General features: G+C 42.9%; 1 long non-coding RNA gene and 1 pseudogene across 2 annotated transcripts in view; both read left to right on the top strand.

Moving 5' to 3' along the window:
• Nucleotides 1-23,801, top strand: part of LOC147370009 (uncharacterized) — a 33,785-nt gene that overhangs the window by 4,121 nt on the left and 5,863 nt on the right. The window contains exons 2-3 of the long non-coding RNA XR_015168301.1: nt 21,753-21,810; nt 23,128-23,226. This is a non-coding gene — a long non-coding RNA (uncharacterized LOC147370009). The remainder of the gene's footprint in view (nt 1-21,752; nt 21,811-23,127; nt 23,227-23,801) is intronic.
• LOC147370010 (FUN14 domain-containing protein 1 pseudogene) lies at nt 13,928-15,030 on the top strand (annotated as a pseudogene). The gene has a single exon (XR_015168299.1). The product of XR_015168299.1 is annotated as an FUN14 domain-containing protein 1 pseudogene (transcript).

Genomic DNA, 23,801 nt, shown 5'->3' with positions numbered 1-23,801 from the left:
TGTTTTCCTGATCTCAGGAGAAAATCTTTAAATCTTTTAAGTGTGGTATTTATCAGTTTCATAGAAACCCTTTAGCAGGTTGAAGAAGTTCTCTATTCTCAATTTGTTCTGTGTTATTATCATGAAAGTGTGCTGGTTTTTGTTAAGGTTTCATCAAATGTTTTACAGCATCTGATGAGACGATCATGTTTTTATTTTTTTCTGTGATGTGTTAATGATTTGGGTTAATTTCAGAACTGTTACATCCACCTTTGAATCCTGGAATAAACACTACTTGATCGTGATGTATAATCCTTCATGTATGTTGTTAGATTCAGTTTGCTAATATTCAGTGTAAGACTTTTGCATTTCTATTTATAAAGGATATTGGGTTATAGTTTTCTTCTGCCTCTCCTATTGTATCTTCTGCCTCTACTATTTTGCTAGGGCCATAAACTAAAAACCAACAGTAGGTAAAGGAATAAGACAAGAATACACAAGAATTTGAGTACCTGAGCAGCCTCATACACTTGTTCCACTTAGAAACCATGACCCACCTGTTTCTCTCATGCTGCTCACCAGTCAATGGCTGGCCTGCATGAAGCAAAGGAGAGTTTCCACCACCCCAGAGACACTTCCTCCTTTCTAAGAGGATCTGCACAGTGAACTGTTCGTATGTATGGAGCATCTCTGAGTTCAGTATTTGAAACATGAAACACCTGTCTCTAAAACATCACCTCAAATGAACAGTGTGAAGACTGAAGCTGCAAAAATGATGCAGGGAATATTTGCCAGACTGCATTCCCACTGAAGTCTGGTGCCCAGTATACCCGAACACCCATCCCTCTCACTAATGTTGTCTGAATGCACCCCCTGTGTTTTTCTGCCTGTTTGCCGAACTGGCCTGGTAGAGACTGAAAGGACGTTTCCATGGAGCAGCTATAGGTCGAGGGGGCCGAGAGGCAGTTCTGTCTGTACTCGGGTGATGTTGCTTAGAACCACATTCCAACAGTCACTTGGGACAACCGTCTACAACCATCTCCCCATCAGTGCCACACAGGAACGCTTCTGAGGACCAGCTCTCTTCCTGCGTCCCCTGTGAGGGCCCTTGTCTCACAGACGCTGGGGAGGACCCCTGCCAGCTCTTTTCCACCTCTGGGATGAGGTGGCTCTTCCTCCCTGGGAGATGCTGCTGCCCTGGGGAAGCACCACCTTCCAGAACCCCTTCTGCAGCAGGTCCCGCTCAGGACAGTTTTCTTGGTCGTCAGATTTCTCAGCTGCCTTTATTGGAACACAGCTGTGCCTGGCCGCTTCACAGGATGGTATGGGGTGTCCTTTGGAGCTAGCTAAGCACCCATCTCAGAATACAGAGGGAAGTACTTCAGTTTTGGCCACTCTGTCTGAAACTAGCTTTCCCCAGTGTCCTCCCACAAGGAGCACACTTTCCAGGATTCCTTCAATTTTCGTCCAAATTTCCTCTAGGCTCTGTGAAAATCTTGGGTTTATCCCATGAGAGTTGTGTGGACTCTAGGCCATTTTGTGACAGACAAGTCTATCCAGACTGTTCCTGGTGAGCTCTGGGCTGAGGTAGACGTCACGAGAATTCTCCCACTGGCCAGCTGAAGCTGCATCCCAAGCATCTTCTAAAAGACTACTGCAGACTGTCCCGGATCTTGGAGAGGTCAAAGATCAGAACTCCTCCTCTGAATTACTGAGGCTAAAGGGTTGTTGTTGTTTAGTCACTAAGTCATGTCCAACCCTTTTTTTGACCCCACGGACTGTAGCTCACCAGGCTCCTCTGTCCATGGGATTCCCCAGATAAGAATACTGGAGTGGGTAGCTATTTCCTTCTCCAGGGGATCTTCCTGAACCAGGGATCGAACCCGCATCTCCTGGCATTGGCAGGCGGGTTCTTTACCCACTGAGCCACCAGGGAACCCAGGCTAGAGGGTAGTAATTAGAATAACTGAGGTGAGTGCCTCTCATCTAGAAGCCAAGGAGATGGTACCTTTTCTGTGCAGCGTATTTAATTAATCATACTGTGGGAATTCATCTGTGGGTTCTCAGTTATAGGCAGCTACAGGCCGTCTCCGTGCTAATGAACTTAGATGTAAGTCAAGACTCCTTGCTTTATAAGTTCCTCTTGAAACACTCTCCTTATTCTTGCTTAGCTACACTGCGGAACACCCACCAGAAAGCACCCTTACAACTTAGGTTGAGGGGAGCCAGGCTCTTTTATTGCCAATTAGAATTTAGGGGAAACCTAGCATGAAACTGAAACAGGCAATTAACTTCCTGCCTCTCGTCCTTTGCTTGGAACACCCCTAGGGAGGAATACCTGTGTGGTTACTCGGCACAGATCAGAGCAGTCTTTGGTTCTCCCCATGGGACACAAGACCTTCAATGCGGACACTTCAACAGCGTCTGGAGAGATGCTTCTTGCACTGCACCCCCAAATGAGCCTCAGATGAATGTTGGCTGGGGAATGAGTGTTCCCCAAGCTCACCCTGCTCAGCACAGTTGCTGTTATATGAGCGCTGTAGCCGCGTCCAGTCTCAGAGCTTAAAACCTCCCACTGCGACACCCCTCACTTCAGTTCCTTGTGAACCCGAGTGCCCTTAACTATTTACCACCCACCACGCAGGCCGTGTTTATAAGACCCAGGTGGCATCCTCCCAGCTGCAGCCAGCTGCTCATATTACACAGTCGGGCCTCATGTACCCACCTAGCATGGGGGGCTGGAGCATAGTAGATGATTATAAATATTTATTGAAATGATCCATGAGAAGCATGTTAAAAGTATGGCCTGGCTTCCTCGTTCTGCCGGTGCAATTTGTGGCTGCTTTGTCTCACACGGAGCCAGGGTGCGCTCCACTATTATAAGCCAGTTTTCATGGCTAGCCTAGAAAAAAACTAGGAAGAAATCCGTTCCGGTCCAAAGAAGTAGCTGAAGTTTCCTTTTATAAGAACAACGTGTTTGTTTTAAATAGTTGATCAGCTGCTGGGAGGAAGGGTTGAGATTGCAAGGCATCTGTCCAGAGCACGCAAAGCCACAGACCAGCCCTTTCACACGGGATGCCAGCGGCTAATGACAAGCCATTAGCTTCCTCGAGCTCCTGATGGACTTGGCCTTGTGCACTGAATGCAGATGCTTGAGGCACGATGCCACGGACAGCAGAGACATGCCAAGTTCTGGGGGATGTCTAGAGCAAGAGTGAGCAGTCCCCAAGGCCTGTGTGTGTATGCACACGTGCGTGCATTGGTGCTTTGGATGAGGACTGTAAGTGAAAACAATTCCCCCAGAAATGACCAGGTAAGGAAGAGGCCGTGAAGAGACAGACAGCGAGTGAGGATGAAGTTGTCTGCTGTGGCATGTGAGGGTAACTTCTTCCCCCTCAGACTCCCCTGTGGGATCCTCGAAAAACTCCATTACTCAGGAATGCTCTGGCTGCAGTGAGTTTTCTGGGAAGTCACCTTGAAGAGGTGCTGAGCTTTGAGTTCAGGTCAGCTCGAGGCAGGAAAAGACTACAGGCGTGGACTCGGGGAAGGAAAGGGGCAACTGATATCCAGGTTATATCCTCCTAAACAAAGACTAAACGTGTGAAGTAGGTGATTTTCTTTTTTTAAATCGGAGTATAATTGCTGAAGTCCATGGGGTCGCAAAGAGTTGGACACAGCTGGGCAAATGAACAGCAACATGAATTGCTTTAGAGTGTTGTGTTTCTGCTGTACAGTGGCGTGAGTCAGCCGTGTACACACACACGCACTCCTTCTTAGATGTCCCTACCCGACCACCGCAGCCCGTCTCCCTGGGTCATTACAGAGTTCTGAGCTGGCTCCCTGTGCTATGCAGCAGCTCCCCACTATCTGCCGCATGGTAGTGTTTACCTGTGAATCTCCCAACTCACCCCACCCTCCCCTTCCCCCCTGCATGTCTGTTCTCTCTCTGCCTCTCTGTTCCTGCCCTGAAAATAGGTTCATCTGTACCATTTTTCTAGATTTCACACAGATGTGTTAATATGCTAATATGTTAATAATATCTGTTTTTCTCTTTCTGAATTTGAAAACTTTGTTTTAATATTGTCTCTTTTCCCATGACTGTGAACTTCTTGAAGATCCTGTCCTTCTGGCAATAGGAGGAGGTCTGTCAAAATGTAGGGGAAAAAAACACAGCAGGCTGTACACCCATGGTCAGGAAGATCCCCTGGAGCTGGAAATGGCAACTCACTCCAGTATTCTTGCCTGGAGAATTCCATGGAGGAGCCTGGTGGGTTACAGTCCATGGGCTGCAAAGAGTGGGACATGACTGAATGTGTACAAACACACACACACACACACACACACACACACAGCCTATGGTCTAGGAGCCTATGTTTCCCAGCCCAACCCTGAGACAGAAGGCCCACCTTGGGCTGACCTCACAATAGTTTAGGAAAATGCTTCATTTTCAGCTTCTACGTGTAGTTGTTGAACATACGTAGAATACGTGTACGATCCATCCATCCAGTTCATCAACCATTATGGCACTTGGCCCCTCACTGTGGTTAACCAACCCCCTTTCTCCCTGGTATCTCCTTTGGTGCTGAGGGAAGTCGGTCTGATACCCCCCTCACATTCGTATCTTCACCCTGAGAGATTGTTTCCATGCAACCACTTCATGGAAACGAAGGGCTATTCCTTTGAGATCACAGGGTTTGGATGGTTCGCATCAAGTTGCAAAGTTAAAATACTAGAACAGCCTAATTTATCTTCACATTAAAATAATGAAAAGCCTCCTCTCAATAGTAAATTCTAATACACTTGTCTCCAGTGAGAGAGCATCCTGTAGGCAATTGTACATTGGTCTCAAAGGTGACACAAACTGTTTCTAGTTTAAACACATAAATTTAGCACATAATGTTATGTGATGGGGGTCTCAGATAAGGTATAAGTGCCATTACTGGCACCATTTATCTGTAAAAACAGAGTTATCCTAGGTCATATGGAAGGTTCCTTCAAGCACTAACAGATCTTAAAAAATTTGGCTAATTTCTCTCTTATGCTGTAAGTTATATATAACATTTTCTAGTTAAAAAGGAGACTTGGGCGTGCTTCATTCCTTTGCATGTTTAAGGCAAATAAATGGAAAGAAAAGGCAGAAAAGAGTATTAATTGAGCACCTGTGAAGCACCAGGTCTATTCTCCTAAGTACCCTCACTGCAGCTTAGTCAACCTGCACACTTCTTATAATTTTACTGCACACTTATAATTGCTCAAATTCAGTGACCCCGTGAATGATATTTCAGTTGTGAAAACTATATAACTTTCATGCTTTTTGGTTTCTTACTGAAGTGTAGTTGATTAACAACATTATACTACTTTATATTTTCAGACAGCATTCACTATTTGCCTTCCTCTGACCTACTTCACTAAGCATCATACTCTTTAGGTCCATCAACGTTGTTGCAAATGGCAGAACTTGATTCTCTTTTATGACTAATCTTTCATTGTGTGTGTGTGTATATATATGTATACACATGCTACATTGTTGTCATTTCCTTGTTGATGGACACTTACGTTGCTTCCATACTTTAGCTATTGTAAATAATGTTACTATGAACATTGGGGTACATGTATCTTTTCAAATTAGGGTTTTTCATTAATCCTGCAGTAGAATCGCTGAGTTATAGTTCTGTTTTTAACTTTTTGAGAACCCCCATACTATTTCCCATGGAGATCAGATCAGATCAGATCAGTCGCTCAGTCGTGTCCGACTCTTTGCGACCCCATGAATCACAACACGCCAGGCCTCCCTGTCCATCACCAACTCCCGGAGTTCACCCAGACTCACGTCCATCAAGTCAGTGATGCCATCCAGCCATCTCATCCTCTGTCGTCCCCTTCTCCTCCTGCCCCCAATCCCTCCCAACATCAGAGTCTTTTCCGAGTCAACTCTTCGCATGAGGTGGCCAAAGCACTGGAGTTTCAGCTTTAGCATCATTCCTTCCAAAGAAATCCCAGGGCTGATCTCCTTCAGAATGGACTGGTTGGATCTCCTTGCAGTCCAAGAGACTCTCAAGAGTCTTCTCCAACACCACAGTTCAAAAGCATCAATTCTTCGGCGCTCAGCCTTCTTCACAGTCCAACTCTCACATCCATACATGACCACAGGAAAAACCATAGCCTTGACTAGATGAACCTTTGTTGGCAAAGTAATGTCTCTGCTTTTGAATATGCTATTTAGGTTGGTCATAACTTTCCTTCCAAGGAGTAAGCATCTTTTAATTTCATGGCCGCAGTCACCATCTGCAGTGATTTTGGAGCCCCCATAAGTAAAGTCTGACACTGTTTCCACTGTTTCCCCATCTATTTCCCATGAAGTGATGGGACCGGATGCCATGATCTTCGTTTTCTGAATGTTGAGCTTTAAGCCAACTTTTTCACTCTCTACTTTCACTTTCATCAAGAGGCTTTTTAGTTCCTCTTCACTTTCTGCCACAAGGGTGGTGTCATCTGCATATCTGAGGTTATTGAGATTTCTCCCGGCAATCTTGATGCCAGCTTGTGTTTCTTCCAGTCCAGCGTTTCTCATGATGTACTCTGCATAGAAGTTAAATAAGCAGGGTGACAATATACAGCCTTGACATACTCCTTTTCCTATTTGGAACCCGTCTGTTGTTCCATATCCAGTTCTGACTGTTGCTTCCTGACCTGCATACAAATTTCTCAAGAGGCAGATCAGGTGGTCTGGTATTCCCATCTCTTTCAGAATTTTCCACAGTTGATTGTGATCCACACAGTCAAAGGCTCTGGCATAGCCAATAAAGCAGAAATAGATGCTTTTCTGTAACTCTCTTGCTTTTTCCATGATCCAGCGGATGTTGGCAATTTGATCTCTGATTCCTCTGCCTTTTCTAAAACCAGCTTGAGCATCAGGAAGTTCACGGTTCACATATTGTTGAAGCCTGGCTTGGAGAATTTTGAGCATTACTTTACTAGCGTGTGAGATGAGTGCAATTTTGTGGTAGTTTGAGCATTCTGTGGCATTGCCTTTCTTTGGGATTGGAATGAAAACTGACCTTTTCCAGTCCTGTGGCCACTGCTGAGTTTTCCAAATTTGCTGGCATATTGAGTGCAGCACTTTCACAGCATCATCTTTCAGGATTTGGAATAGCTCAACTGGAATTCCATCACCTCCACTAGCTTTGTTGGTAGTGATGCTTTCTAAGGCCCACTTGACTTCACATTCCAGGATGTCTGGCTGTAGGTCAGTGATCACACCATCGTGATTATCCGAGTTGTGAAGATCTTTTTTGTACAGTTCTTCTCTGTATTCTTGCCACCTCTTCTTAATATCTTCTGCTTCTGTTAGGTCCATACCATTTCTCTCCTTTATCCAGCCCATCTTTGCATGAAATGTTCCTTTGGTATCTCTCATTTTCTTGAAGAGATCCCTAGTCTTTCCCATTCTGTTGTTTTCCTCTATTTCTTTGCATTGATCGCTGAAGAAGGCTTTCTTATCGCTTCTTGCTATTCTTTGGAACTCTGCATTCAGATGCTTATATCTTTCCTTTTCTCCTTTGCTTTTTGCTTCTCTTCTTTTCACAGCTATTTGTAAGGCCTCCCCAGACAGCCATTTTGCTTTTTCACATTTCTTTCCCATGGTAACGGTCTTGATCCCTGTCTCCTGTACAATGTCACGAACCTCCATCCATAGTTCATTAGGCATTCTATCTATCAGATCTAGGCCCTTAAATCTATTTCTCACTTCCACTGTATAATCATAAGGGATTTGATTTAGGTCATACCTGAATGGTCTAGTGGTTTTCCCTACTTGCTTCAATTTAAGTCTGAATTTGGCAATATGGAGTTCATGGTCTGAGCCACAGTCAGCTCCTGGTCTTGTTTTTGCTGACTGTATAGAGCTTCTCCATATTTGGCTGTAAAGAATATAATCAATCTGATTTCGGTGTTGACCATCTGGTGATGTCCATGTATAGAGTCTTCTCTTGTGTTGTTGGAAGAGGATGTTTGTTATGACCAGTGCATTTTCTTGGCAAAACTCTATTAGTCTTTGCCCTGCTTCATTCCGTATTCCAAGGCCAAATGTGCCTGTTACTCCAGGTGTTTCTTGACTTCCTACTTTTGCATTTCAGTCCTCTATAATGAAAAGGATATCTTTTTTGGGTGTTAGTTCTAAAAGGTCTTGTAGGTTTTCACAGAACCGTTCAGCTTCTTCAGTGTTACTGGTTGGGGCATAGACTTGGATTACTGTGATATTGAATGGTTTGTCTTGGAAACGAACAGAGATCATTCTGTCGTTTTTGAGATTGCATCCAAGTACTGCATTTCGGACTCTTTTGTTGACCATGATGGCCACTCCATTTCTTCTGAGGGATTTCTGCCCGCAGTAGTAGATATAATGGTCATCTGAGTTAAATTCACCCGTTCCAGTCCATTTCAGTTCGCTGATTCCTAGAATGTCGACATTCACTCTTGCCATCTCTTGTTTGACCACTTCCAATTTGCCTTGATTCATGGACCTACCATTCCAGGTTCCTATGCAATATTGCTCTTTACAGCATCGGACCTTGCTTCTATCACCAGTCACATCCACAGCTGGGTATTGTTTTTGCTTTGGCTCCGTCCCTTCATTCTTTCTGGAGTTATTTCTCCACTGATCTCCAGTACCATATTGGGCACCTACTGACCTGGGGAGTTTCTCTTTCAGTATCCTATCATTTTGCCTTTTCATACTGTTCATGGGGTTCTCAAGGCAAGAATACTGAAGTGGTTTGCCATTCCCTTCTCCAGTGGACCACATTCTGTCAGATCTCTCCACCATGACCTGCCCATCTTGGGTTGCCCCACAGGCATGGCTTAGTTTCATTGAGTTAGACAAGGCTGTGGTCCTAGTGCGATTAGATTGACTAGTTTTCTGTGAGTATGGTTTCAGTGTGTTTGCCCTCTGATGCCCTCTTGCAACACCTACCGTCTTACTTGTGTTTTTCTTATCTTGGGCGTGGGGTATCTCTTCACAGCTGCTCCAGCAAAGCGCAGCCATTGCTCCTTACCTTGGACGAGGGGTATCTCCTCACCACCACCCTTCCTGACCTTCAACGTGGGATAGCTCCTCTAGGCCCTCCTGTGCCCGAGCAGCCATGGCTCCTTGGACGTGGGGTTGGTCCTCCCGGCCACCGACCCTGGCCTCTTGTGTGGGGTTGCTCCTCCCACCCGCCGCCCTTGGCCTCGGGTGTGGGGGCGTGGGGTAGCTCCTCCCGCCCGCTGCCCCTGTCCTCTGGCTTGGGGCATGGGGTATCTCCTCCCGGTGCCGCCCCCCACCTTGGACGCGGGGTAACTCCTCTCGTCGCCGCCCCTGACCTCGGACGCTGGGTATCTCCTCTTGGCCCCCACCCCCTCCTGACCTCAGATGCTTGGTAGCTCCTCTTGGCCATTCCTGCTCCATAGCAGCCTGGCACTGTCGGCCGCTGCTCCTGACCTCGGACGTGGGGTAACTCCTCTTGGCCGCACTTAGCATGCCCGTCGCAGCCGCCTGTGCTCCAGTACTCTTGCCTGGAAACTCCCATGGATGGAGGAGCCTGGTGGGCTGCAGTCCATGGGGTCACTAAGGGTTGGACATGACTGAGCGACTTCATTTTCACTTTTCACTTTCATGCATTGGAGAAGAAAATGGCACCCCACTCCAGTACTCTTGCCTGGAAAATCCATGGATGGAGGAGCCTGATAGGCTGCAGTCCATGGGGTCACAAAGAGTCGGACACGACTGAGCGACTTCACTTTCACTTTTCACTTTCATACATTGGAGGAGGAAATGGCAACCCACTCCATTGTTCTTGCTTGGAGAATCCCAGGGACGGGGGAGCCTGGTGGGCTGCTGTCTATGGGGTCGCACAGAGTCAGACACGACTGAAGCGACTTAGCAGCAGCAGCAGTAGCAGCATACTATTTTCCATAATAGCTGTACCAATTTACATTCCCACAAACCATGTGGGATGGTTCCCTTAAAAAAATTTTTTTTCACAGTATATACTTTGATACACACACACACACACACACACACACACACGAGTGAAATGGTATTTTTGGTTTTTTATGGAAGTATAGTTGATTTACAATGTTGTATTAGTTTCAGGTATACAGCAAAGTGATTATTATACACACATATATATTTTTTCAGATTCTTTTTCCTTATAGGTGGTTATAAAATATGGAGTATATAGATACTTGTGCCATGCAGCAGGTCCTTGCTGGTTGTCTAATTTAATTAATTAATTAACTTTAAAAAATTAGTTATTTTTGTGACCGCACCATATGGCATGTGGGATCTTAGTTCACTGACTAGGGATTGAACTGAAGCCCTGGGCAGTGAGAGTGTTGAATCCTAAGCACTGGACTGCCACGGAATTTCTGGGTATGTATTTCATATGTAGTACTGTGTACAGGAATTTTAATCTCAAACTCTTGATTTATCTCTCCCTTGAACCTTTCCCCTTTGGTCACCATAAGTTTGTTTTCTATGTCTGGGGGTCTATTTATTTCTGTTTCGTACATACTTTTTTTTTATTCCACATATAACTGATATATGGTATTTGGCGTCCTCTGGCTTACTTCACTTAGTATGATAATCCTGAGATCCATCCATGTCTCTACAAATGGCTGTCAGTTGGGGCCAGGCCTCAGTGTCAATATGGTGACTTTTGGGAGAGCTCGTGAATGAGTATTGCCTGAGTGTCCTCGTCCCCACAGTGAGCCACAGCTGCCTCCCCAGGAGACCCTCAAGACCTGCAGGTGGGTCTGGCCCAGACCCCTCTGGAGTCGCTGCTTTGGCCTGGGTCCCAGTGCATGTGAAACCTTGTGTGTGCTCCCCAAGAGTGGAGTCCCTGTTCCCCCGCTTCCTGTGGACTCAAGCCCCGCTGACCATCAAAGCCAAATGCTCTGGGGACTCCTCCTCCCAATGCCTGAACACCCTACCCCCACCCCCGCCCAGACTGTGTACCCTGATGTGGGGCTCAGAGCTGTCACTCCTGGGGAAGAATCTCAGGGTTATAATTATTTTCCATCTTGGGGTATGGGGTTTGGGTATGGGATTTGATTATACCATGAAAATACCCCAACTTTTTGCCTATAGAATATAGTGGCTTCTACTTTGCCTTTGGATAAAGAATATCTTTTCTGGTAGGTTTGAGTCTGCTTTCTCAGTGGTTGTTCAGAAGTTGGCTATGATTTTGGTGTTTTCAAGACAGGAGGTGGACTCAAGCCCTTCTATGCCACCATCTTGTCTGGATGATTTCCTTCAGTAAAGCCAGAACACCCGTGCCTGACAGAGATGACTGACATCCCTGATTTCCCTCCTCCTCCCTTCCTTCTGCCCTGCTTCCTGGGGCTGGGGCCTCGCTCTTAAGGGAAGGACCCGATCCCCTCTGAGCTCCACATGGGGCTATTGCCACTGAGTCAGCGTAGTTTCAGGCTGCCGCTGAGCCTCCTGCATTGATATTTTCTATTGTTGTTCTGGTCTCTGCTTTACTGGTTCCCTTTGATTGTTATTTCCTTCCTCTGTTGACTCTGGGCTTTGCTTATTATTCTTTTCAAGATGAGGTTAATTGAGATTTTTTTCTGTTTTCTTGAGATAGGTCTGTATTGCTATAAACTTCCCTCTTTAGAACTACTTTTGTTGCAGCTCATAAATTTTTGGAAAAATGTGTTTTCATTTTCATTTGTCTTCAGATATTTTCTGACTTCCTCTTTGATTCCTTCACTGACCCTTTTTTTGTTTGTTTTAGTAGCGTGTTGTTTATTCTCCATGAGTTTGTGCTTTTCCCATTTTTCTCTCTGTAATTGATTTTTAGATTCATACCAGCATGCTTTTTCTAATATATAGTACCTCTCAAACAAAAATACATTTGCAAATTTAAGGCTTAAAATTATAAAAAAGATTAGACTAAAATAACTTTCCTAACTTCCTAACTGAAATAACCTTATTCAATTAGAAAAAAAAACACCTCATTTCCATATGTAGTGATTTTAACATTCATATGCTTCAAAAAGCCACTGGCAGTTTTAACGATAGCAGTTGATATTTACTGTCATCGTGATACAAGTAATATGCTAGGTACTTTATAGGTATTTTATTTAACGCTGCTGCTGCTAAGTCACTTCAGTCGTGTCCGACTCTGTGCGACCCCGTAGACAGCTGCCCACCAGGCTCCCCCATCCTTGGGATTCTCCAGGCAAGAACACTGGAGTGGGTTGCCATTTCCTTCTCCAGTGCATGAAAGTGAAAAGTGAAAGTGAAGTCGCTCAGTTGTGTCCAACTCTTAGTGACCCCATGGACTGCAGCCTGCCTATTTTATTAATGGAGAAAAATAGAGGCTGATAGGAATTAAGTGTGGAGAGGCAATGGCACCCCACTCCAGTACTCTTGCCTGGAAAATCCCATGGATGGAGGAGCCTGGTAGGCTGCAGTCCATGGGGTCGCTAAGAGTCGGACACGACTGAGTGACTTCACTTTCACTTTTCACTTTCATGCACTGGAGAAGGAAATGGCAACCCACTCCAGTGTTCTTGCCTGGAGAATCCCAGGGACGGGGGAGCCTGGTGGGCTGCCTTCTACGGGATTGCAGAGAGTCGGACACGACTGAAGCGACTTAGCAGCAGCAGCAACAGCAGGAATTAAGTGACAAGTGGGAAATGCTTAAATCGAGAATCACTTCCAATCCTGATTAATACCAATCTTTGCTCTACAGCCTGTCAAGTACTTTAAATTTCTAGAACACATTGACTTTGTTATTATGTAATAATAGTAATATTCTAATAATCTTATTCAAATTAAAAATTCCAAAGGCCTGAGAGGCAAAGAAAATGAAAGTAAAAACAACCACTAAACTCAGAAGCCAGCCAATGTGCAATCTTGCACGAAACACCCAAGGATCAGCTACATTCACACAGAAGAGCAACAATGTCAGAAAGCATGAAACAAAAAGCCTTCCAATTTCCCATACTTGGCTTATATACAAATGGCACTGGAATAAGCAACACATTGACACCACCAAGTATCAATTTTGATAACTCTGTCATTATGTTTTCCCTTTAGAAGAATGAGTGGAGAACAAGAGTGAAGTTTGTTATAAATGTAAGAAGTCCTGATTATAATTCTGCTCAGCCAGCAACAAAGAGCACAGGGAGCCCCAAAGTATGCCTATGTCAACTGGACTCTGGTTGTATGCTTGGATCTCCATCCATGGAGGAAAATAATAAAGGTGAAGAATAAAACATCAAGCCTTAGAAGCATATAACCAATTGTTGGACTTAGAGGGTGGGCTGTAATAATAATTTAAAGAATGTTTTTCTCTGGTAATTGACACCCCTGTATACTGTGTGAATCAAATGTTGATTGCACACACAAGTTTCAGTACAGGTTGGATGCTTTTGTGTTTTATTGTGGGGGTGGGTTGTGATAAGAATTCAAGAAGTAAAGCATAAAAGAAGATATGCCTAATGAAACTCTTCTGTGCCATTAATTCTAAAAGTTCTGAAATATTGAAAATGCGGACCAAAAAGCATTGCCTGCCATTTCAGTAAACAACAAATAATGTCCACCATCAAGCCATTAGCCACTGCAGCTGCCCCTGATGGTACACCCTGAGGGGAATTCAGAATGGAGAAAAACAGGATACTGGCCCTGGGTGTTTAAGATGCCTATCAAAGAAATAATGTCAGTTGGTCTAGAATCTTACATCTTCCCATTCATAGAAAAGCACTAAAATCGTTAACTTGAAGATGTCTTTTGTGTCTATGTGAGTGATCAGTAGTAGTCTTTTGATGTTTGACTACAAATTTTTTTCAGCAAAAACTCGTACCATAGACTTCCACCTGGGCCTAGAGTGGTTTTTAAAGCAGTGGGGAGAGGCGGGAGGGTTGGGACCACCTCGGTACAGCCGGCGGCAGTATCATGGCAACCCGGCACCTCCCTCCCCAAGAATATGAAAGTGATGGTGACTCTTACAAAGTGTTGGATTTAACTGAGTATGCCAGAAGACAACACTGGTGGAATCGAGTGTTCGCCCACAGCTCCGGACCTATCGTAGAAAAATACTCAGTAGCCACCCAGATTGCAGTGGGTGGAGTGAGTGGCTGGTGTGTGGGATTTTTGTTCCAGAAAGTTCGAAAACTTGCAGCCACTGCAGTAGGTGGTGGCTTTCTTCTCCTTCAGATGGCCGGTGACGGTGGCTATGTGCAGATCAACTGGAAGAGACGTGAAAAAGATGTAAACAAAGCAAAAGGACGGATGAAGAAACGAGCAAATAAGGCAGCACCCGAAGTCAGTAATGTAATAGAAGCAGCAACAGAATTTGTCAGACAGAACATTGTTATAGCCAGTGGACTCATGGGAGGCTTTTTGCCAGGCCTTGCATCTTAAGAAGATGAATGTTCTATCACCGTGGAGTCACCTCTGAGAAGAAACTTGGTGGTGACAAAATGGTCTCGACCTTACACACCGACAGACTCTCCAGGGTGGATGCCAAGAAACAGCTAGCTGGACAGCGCCAAGCTCACTGCTTAGCATTCTGTCATCTGAAATGTGGCAGACGAGTATCTGCTGTAAAATAACCTGTACAGTATATATATAATAGTATCCCTAAGCAAAACATGGCTTTCATTATTTTTAAAAATTTGTGTCCATTTAAAATTTGCCTATAAAACGCTAGTACCAGAGGTAGATATGGAGAGATTAAAAAAAAATCTGTTGCATATATTCCCCAGTAGAATATTGTCTTAATTTTACTTAAAAAGAAGAAAGAAACAAAACTCCTATATATCCTGTCTCCTCTTTCCCTCTTAGGAATAGTCCCTCAGAGCTTCCTGAGGGGATGCCTTCCCAGGCTCCAGTCCTCAGTACAAAACATAGTTCTACATTTTTAGGGTGTGTGTGCGTGTGTTTTCCAGTTGACAGTTTCGGCAACCAACAAAGAGATCCAGAACAGACTTCTCTCCCTCTCTTGAACTCTACAAAGAACGGGAGCTTTGGTATCAGCAGAAGCCCTCTTATCCTGTTTGCCCTTCCTCAAAAAGTCCAGATGAGTTTAGATGAGTCTCTCTTAGGTCTCAGATACCTGGTTATTAGCTGATGAGATTTTGTTGTTGTTGTTCAGTCACTAAGTTATGTCCGACTCTTTGTGACTTCAGGGACTGGAGCACTCCAGGGCCTCCTGTCCTCCACTATCTCCCAGAGTTTGCTTAGATTCATGACTTTTTTTTTTATTCATGACCATTGAGGTGGCAATGCTATCTAACCATCTCATCCTCTGCTGCCCCGTCTCCTTCTACCCTCAATCTTTCCCAGCATCAGGGTCTTTTCCAGAGTCAGCTCTTGACATCAGATGGCCTAAGTGTGGGAGCTTCAGCATCAGTCCTCCCACTGAATAGTCAGGGTTGATTTCCTTTAGGATTGACTGGTTTGATCTCCTTGCAGTCTCAGGGACTCTGATGTGTCTTCTCTAGCACCACAATTTGAAAGCATCAGTTCTTCAGCACTCAGCCTTCTTTGGACTTCCTTTGTGGCTCAGACAGTGAAGAATCTGCGTACAATGCAGGAGAAAGTGAAAGTGAAGTCGCTCAGTCGTGTCCAACTCTTTGCAACCCCATGGACTGTAGCCTATCAGGCTCCTCCGTCCATGGGATTTTCCAGGCAACAGTGCTGGAGTGGATTGCCATTTCCTTCTCCAGGGGATCTTCCCAACCCAGGAATCGAACCCGGGTCTCCCGCATTGCAGGCAGACACTTTACCCTCTGAGCCACCAATGCAGGAGACCCGTATTCAATCCCTGGGTCAGGAAAATCCCCTGGAGAAGGGCATGGCAATGCACTCCAGTATTCTAGCCTGGAGAACTCCATGGACAGAGGAGTCTGGCAGGTTACAGTCTATGGGGTCACAAAGAGTTGGACATGATTGACCAACTAACATACAAACACACAGCTTTCTTTATGGTCCAACTCTCACATCCATACATGACTACTGGAAAAATCATAGCTTTGACTATATGGACCTTTGTTGGCAAAGTGATGTCTCTGCTCTTTAATACATTGTCTAGGTTGGTCATGGCTTTCCTTCCAAGGAGCAAGATACTAAGTTTTATTTGGTGGTGGTTCACCTCCTCCCTGAAGAAGCAGGTTTTCTTAGAACCTTACTTGCAAGAAGAGATACCTGGCTTAACCTCCGTTGAAAGACACTAGGAAGATTTAATATGTACATACAGAACTTAAACTTCCAGTACATAACAGGAAATTAAAGGAAATCTTGCCCTTAAGATGGCCAAACTGAGATTCTTTAGAGGTTACAGAATTAATTTTTGTGTGTGTGCGCAGCTAGAGAGAATCCGGCTGGATAAAACATCTTTTCACAGTTCTGTCCTTAAAGTAACAAAAGCCTTTCTAGGAAGGACTTGCTTTTTTCTCCCTGTGTGTTTGAGATGTAAACATTCCACCTGAACTTAGGCGTCCCTCCTCACAATCCCCCTTCCCACCTGCTCTGGTTTGAGACCTGAGTCTCTTATCCAAAAGGCACACATTTGGTGTACATTTGGCAGCCAGTTGAATAGACTGGAATTCCGAGCTGGCCTTTTGTCCAGCTGTGCCAGCTCTCAAGGACGTTCGTCATAAGGGCCCCACCCCTTGGTCATCTTCCACTTCCTTCTGCCTGCCTATACAGTGATGGCCCCTTGCTTTCTTAGACTTTGGGGAAGTAACCTTTGTAGATGTTGTGAAGGCTACATGCTTAGCACTCCCTTGTGGGAACATGTCTTGCATCTTATTTGTGTGAGTTGCTATGAAGATACTACTTCTCAGTGGCCAGGTGATGGACCCTTTAAATTGGAGAAGGTTTTACATTGGTAAATATTTAAATAACTCTCAGCTGTTTTATTGGTACCTTTGCGGGGTGGTAGCGGGGAGATGTGGAAATTAGAAGATTTTATATATATATATGTGTTTGTGTGTGAGTGCTCAGTCATGTCCAAATCTTTGTGACCCCATGGACTGCAGCCCACAAGGCTCTTCTGTCCATGGGACTTCCCAGAAAGCCAGCAAGAACACTGGAGACACGCGCACACACACACACACACACACACACGTATATAACCTAGAAACTCCCTTAGTTTAAAATAAGCAAAGTTCGGGAAACATTTTTTGTGGTCTAGACTTCCTCTTAGTGAGTCTTACAGTTGCTAATAAAACATGAGATTGTTAATTAGATTAAAAGGGAAGTAAGAAGCTGATGGACAGTCTAAAGACTTCTTGCCAACAAGGCGAACATTTTAAAGGGACTTGTTCCAAAAGGATAAAAAAAAAAAATCTTCAGGTAGTTCTCAAGAAATGGGGTAGATAAAACAGGTATTAATAGGATTAAAACAAAGGTTTGATACAATACTACCTAGTGTTGGGGACCAATTAGGGGTCCTTTTGTTCCATTTAACCTTGAAGGGCCCCAACCAAGTCTGCTGTATTTACCTTAGTTTAAACAATACGTATATAATTAGCAGACTGGAAAAAATTACACTGAGATACCTGACCAGCAATCGCTTGTGGCAACGTTAGGCCAACTAATCAAGTTAAAAGATTACAAAAGCCTGAGTCCCCTGGTTCAGCTCCTCACTGGGAACCTCAAAGCCTTTTTACAAAAAAAGTAGATAAAATGGCTGGAGGATAAAAAGGAAAGCTTCTGGGACTCCTAGTAAGACCAAGGCTTGTTGATGATGGGGTCCTCTTGAAAACTGAAGTTAAAGGTATAAAACATGGTTACATCTCCTGTACCTAATTAGATCGTGTGATAGACATTGATTCTCACTGGGGAATGTGTCCCCTGCCTACTTTAAGATGGGGCATATACATCTACCCCTAAGGTGATATCAATTAAACATACTAAAGGAAACTGGTAGTGTTGTTACCTAAGCCCACAAAATATTAGAAACTGGGAGCTAATATTCTGGGGTTCATAAAAACAATAATAGAGGGTTTTTTTTGCTCTGAGTTTGACGTGTACCCTCAGAAAGAGGGTCTTTGTTGAATACCTTGTGCAAACTTTTGAAGCCCTGAAGAACTGAACCCTAAAATTCTAGAATATGGAATTCCTGATTTTCAGTGTAGTTGGAAATCTTCTTATTCATTAAAAAAAAAAAAAAAAAGAAAGAAAGAAAAAAACTAAAGAAAATGTAGCTGGGCAAATAGATCTTTTTATACCATTTAGGTGGCAGATCGGTTCTTAGGAGAGTTAAAAGCAACTATCTAGCAGATTTCAACAAATCAAAAATTTGAAGTACAGTCCACAGAGACTTGAGACTGAGCCTGATTACCTCAATCAGATGGAATCTGAAACCAAAGGGGAAAAGGGGGGAGGGGGAGGAAGCCTTTTTAAACTCAAACCTCTGAAAAAATCTCCTTCACCAAAAGCAAATTCACAGCTTCATTAAGGATTTGTCATAGACAAATACAAATCTTAAGTCTTTTCTACAAATAGTAAAGCCTTAATCATCTGAGTAAATAAACTTATTTCACTGTTATAAACTAGTAAGTTTATATTGTAATGCCTGACTCATAACTAAGGTTTTCAAGCCTCAGATCTCTAGTTTTGTCTGTTTATGTCTGTGCAAATTATACATATGTCTCTATCTCCAGATAGTATTCCCAAAATTTATAAAAGAGCTCTAATTTACTTAAAAGTAAGTGCTTGCAAATTAAATATTTCTAAGTATGAAGAAAACTGGCCAGGTAGAATTTTAGGTTCATGTAATCCAGTACATACTAATATCTGGTATTAAAGCTAGCTTAAGCTTGTTGGCTTAACCAATAGACCTATCTTGTTTTTATTGTACCTAGGTGTTTTGAAGGTCAGTAAGTTAATTTTGTCTGTTGCAAAGTTCGTCAGTAAGCAGAATTAACCTGGTGTATTGTTTTTGCAAGTTATAAAATATAAATAAGAGTTTTCTGGTGAACTCTTTAGGAATAATGTTTTGGATCTACCTAAAATAGTTTCTCCAGATTTTTGGTAACTTGAAACTTTAGAACTTTGCTAAGGTAAATGATGGAATTCACTGAATATCCAGATTATTTCAAGTAAGATAAAATCCTGGAACATTAATTGCTGAAAACTAAAGATGTTTGGTTATTAGACTCATCTTGTAGCACATTGAGGAGAGATACTCTATGAGAAAGTGCATGCTTCTAGAGGTTATAGAAAATGTTCATAAGTTTATCCATCAAGAAACACTGGTATGTTCATAATTGCTTGCTTCTTAGTTTTTGCTAGAAATCAAGGTTTTTAAGGATTGGGAATTACCTACTGGAAATAAAGGAAATATTTTGGTATGCAAGGAAAGCAGGATGTGTGTTTTTAGCAAAAGAATGTATGAAGAATGGAAATGTATTGTGTTAAGGGAAAAGAGATTTTTGCCCTAAAGCTGATTAATTCTAAATGCAAAAGAAAAATGAAGAATAAACTAAATAGGTACAGAAAATTGTGCAAAGTTTGTGGAAAGGGAGGACTGAGAACAGTTTTGGATATGATTAGACTGAGATTGGATTACACTTAATTAGGTAAGTGAACTTTGTAATTCAAGGTAGATTGGTGCAGGGCTGGAGTTTCCTCTTCTGTTCAGAGGGGAAAAGCTTTCTGGAAATTTTGGGCTACTTTGGATACTCGATTATGAGTTTATTTGTCTTCTAAATGATCTGTATTTACCTTAAAAATCTTTTGTCTCCTCAGTTGGATAAGTATTGTTTCAGTGACCTATGATTTTATTTGATAGTGTTTTAATGGTCTGATAGTGTTTTAAAACTTTGATGTCTCTTATAAACTTGCCTAAGTGAAATTCTAACCAAAATTCTTCTGACCTTAGCTAACTTTGGGATGCTTCAAAGGGCCCCTGAAATATTCCAAAGACAGATACTAAACTAAATGAATTTATTGAGTATATTACATGGGAAATACGGTCAAGTAAGTGATGGTAAAATTTTCTTACATGGGTAGATATCGTTAATATAGATGTTCCAAAATCTAAATCCTGGTATGTCCTGGTATGTTATCAGGTCATAATTCTAGTTATCTTAAAATGCTGTATGTCATAGAAATAACCAAGTTTCTTATCAATTGCATTATAATCAGATTTTTAATTTAACCATGCCATTTTAAGTCTTTAGTTTTCATTCCAATCCCAAAGAAAGGCAATGCCAAAGAATGTCAAACTACCGCACAATTGCACTCATCTCACACACTAGTAAAGTAATGCTCAAAATTCTCCAAGCCAGGCTTCAGCAATATGCGAACTGTGAACTTCCTGATGCTCAAGCTGGTTTTAGAAAAGGCAGAGGAACCAGAGATCAAATTGCCAACATCCGCTGGATCATGGAAAAAGCAAGAGAGTTCCAGAAAAACATCTATTTCTGCTTTATTGACTATGCCAAAGCCTTTAACTGTGTGGATCACAATCAACTGCGGAAAATTCTGAAAGAGATGGGAATACCAGACCACCTGATCTGCCTCTTGAGAAATTTGTATGCAGGTCAGGAAGCAACAGTTAGCAAGAACAGGAAGCAAGAACAACAGACTGGTTCCAAATAGGAAAAGAAGTTCGTCAAGGCTGTATATTGTCACCCTGTTTATTTAACTTCTATGCAGAGTACCTCATGAGAAACGCTGGACTGGAAGAAACACAAGCTGGAATCAAGACTGCCAGGAGAAATATCAATAACCTCAGATATGCAGATGACACCACCCTTATGGCAGAAAGTGAAGAGGAACTCAAAAGCCTCTTGATGAAAGTGAAAGTGGAGAGTGAAAAAGTTGGCTTAAAGCTCAACATTCAGAAAACGAAGATCGTGGCATCCGGTCCCATCACTTCATGGGAAATAGATGGGGAAACAGTGGAAACAGTGTCAGACTTTATTTTTCTGGGCTCCAAAATCACTACAGATGGTGACTGCAGCCATGAAATTAAAAGATGCTTACTCCTTGGAAGGAAAGTTATGACCAAGCTAGATAGCATATTCAAAAGCAGAGACAGTACTTTGCCAACAAAGGTTCGTCTAGTCAAGGCTATGGTTTTTCCTGTGGTCACGTATGGATGTGAGAGTTGGACTGTGAAGAAAGCTGAGCGCTGAAGAATTGATGCTTTTGAACTGTGGTGTTGGAGAAGACTCTTGAGAGTCCCTTGGACTGCAAGGAGATCCAACCAGTCCATTCTGAAGGAGATCAGCCCTGGGATTTCTTTGGAAGGAATGATGCTAAAGCTGAAACTCCAGTACTTTGGCCACCTCATGCAAAGAGTTGACCCATTGGAAAAGACTCTGATGCTGGGAGGGATTGGAGGCAGGAGGAGAAGGGGACGACAGAGGATGAGATGGCTGGATGGCATCACTGACTTGATGGACGTTGAGTCTCAGTGAACTCTGGGAATTGGTGATGGACAGGGTGGCCTGGCTTGCTGCGATTCATGGGGTCGCAAAGAGTCGGACACAACTGAGCGACTGATCTGATCTGATCTGATTAATAGACGATCATTATTTTACTCAGATGTTTTTATAAAGATCCTCAAGATGATTCATAAAAAGGACTTTTGGATAAACAAGTTTCTAATGGCTTTTAGATCATACTGCTAAAATGGGTAAGAAATTATAGAACTCTAATGGAAAACCTGACTTCATCCAGATCAACAGGAGTTATGAGCAATAAATCATTTATAATTTTATGACTTTTTTCTAAAACACTGCCTTTTAATCTTTTTCAGAAAGCCTTTATGTTTTGACCTGCAACAAGTTGGTAATTGTTATCTTCATTTACAAAAGGTATGATTTATCTCTACTTGATCCCTTTAGAATTTTTCTTCTCCAGCTGCCTCCCCTGTAGACTTGATGACTTATTGTGATCAGATTACATCCAGTTACACCAATTATTGTTTTACTGTCCTCTTATTTCTCCAGCTATTTATGCCTGTCTCTACCTGCTATGGGAGAAGGCAATGGCACCCCACTCCAGCACTCTTGCCTGGAAAATCCCATGGATGGAGGAGCCTGGTAGGCTGCAGTCCATGGGGTCGCACAGAGTTGGACACGACTGAAGCGACTTAGCAGCAGCAGCAGCTACCTGCTATACTATGATTTTATTAATGATACTACCTGTATGCTTCCCTGGTGGCTCAGATGATAAAGAATCCACCTGCAATGCGGGAGACCTGGGTTCGATTCCTGGGTTGGGAAGATAGTTTTCTATTGCATTTTGCAATGGTAGCCCGTCCTCTGACAAAACTAATGGCTGAACGTTGAGGCAGTTGATCAAATGTAACTCTACCCAGAATAACTGTAATAGTGCAACTGTAGAAATGGAGAGAAGCAACAAGGGAAATTTTTCCTGGGTTGTAATTCCTAGTGCTGTGGGAAAATTGGTCATGAAATGTCTCCCCAACCTTCATCTAATTTATGACCACAAGGAGGTGCTATGGACAAAAAAGTTGCCCGTCATTTCAATAATCAATGAATTAGCCCCACCATCAAGCCGTCAGCCACTGCACCTGCCCCCAACAGTGTACCCTGAGGGTAATTTAGAAATGAGAAAAACAGGATCCTTGCCCTGGATATAATACATATCAAAGGAATTTCAATGAGCCCAGACTCTTTCCATATATAGAAAGGCACTAAAAGCTCTTAACTTGATGTCTTTTGTGTGTGTGATTCACAGTAACTGATATTCAACCACATATTTTCAGCAAAAATGCAAAAACTCCAATATATCTTGGCCCCTGCCTTACGTTTTTGGAACAGTTTGTCAGAACTGAGAGGCTGCCTTCCTGGACTGTAGTCCTCAAATAAAACATAATTCTCAACTTATAGATGATGCATTTATGTCAGTTAACATCTATAAATTCCACTGGAATAAAAACATTGTTTCTATAAGGTTAGCCAAAAAGTGTGTTCAAGTCTTTCAAACCTGAATGAACTTTTTGGCCAACCCAATATATCTATAATGGGTTTTATTTCCATTTTTACTGTGCATGTCTGTGAACAAAGTATCAGAAATTGAACTAGTAGCTTCTGAGCAAAAATCTTAATTTCTAAGAGCATTCCCCCAATAATTATTAATGGTAATACCTTTTTTTTTTTCTTTAGAAGGCAGCACCCTGTGACGTGTGGGATCTTAGTTCCCTAACCAGGGACTGAACCCATGGCTCTGTATTGGAGGTGCAGTCTGAAGTGCTGGGCCAGCAGGTAAGCTCTGGTGATATTTTAAAAGTGTATTGCTTCAATGTGTGTTTTTGTATGCCCAGAAATAGTGTCTCAGTTCTTTTACCCCAAACTCTATTTGCCTTAAAATGCCTAACTTTAAGTGCTAACAATTTATATAGAAGAATACTGGTTCTAATTCCAACACCTAAGAGCCTAAGATATTCTCAGTTCTCTCCCAAGAATATTGATGGGAATTAAAACAAGGAACTTCTTACTGTAGATCTGACCAAATGGCTACTCAAGTGACCTGTGTATTTATGAGAATCATTTCATTCTAAAATACTTCCCCTGCACGGAGTGCATCCACGGATGATTTTAACCCCACTCCACCCCAGTGAGTGCTTAGCAGTGTCTGGAGACATTTTTGGTTGTCTCACTGCGGGTAGTGGAGTTGCTATTTGCATTAGAGACCAGGGATGGTGGTAATCATCATACAATACCCAGGACAGTCCAACATAGCACTAATGAGCCTGTGAATCCTTGAGTTACACAAAGTAAAGATACTGCAGCACTGGTGAGACAGGAAACGCTGCAAAAGACAATGAATACGGTTCCTG

The sequence above is a fragment of the Bos grunniens genome, chromosome 7 (genome assembly GCF_055505025.1).
Source record: "Bos grunniens cultivar Pamir isolate PY7600 chromosome 7, Bosgru_T2T1.0, whole genome shotgun sequence".
In the NCBI taxonomy this organism is placed as follows: Eukaryota; Metazoa; Chordata; class Mammalia; order Artiodactyla; family Bovidae; genus Bos; species Bos grunniens.
Note: the sequence above shows the minus strand (reverse complement) of the source record. Positions and strands in the feature narration are given on the sequence as shown.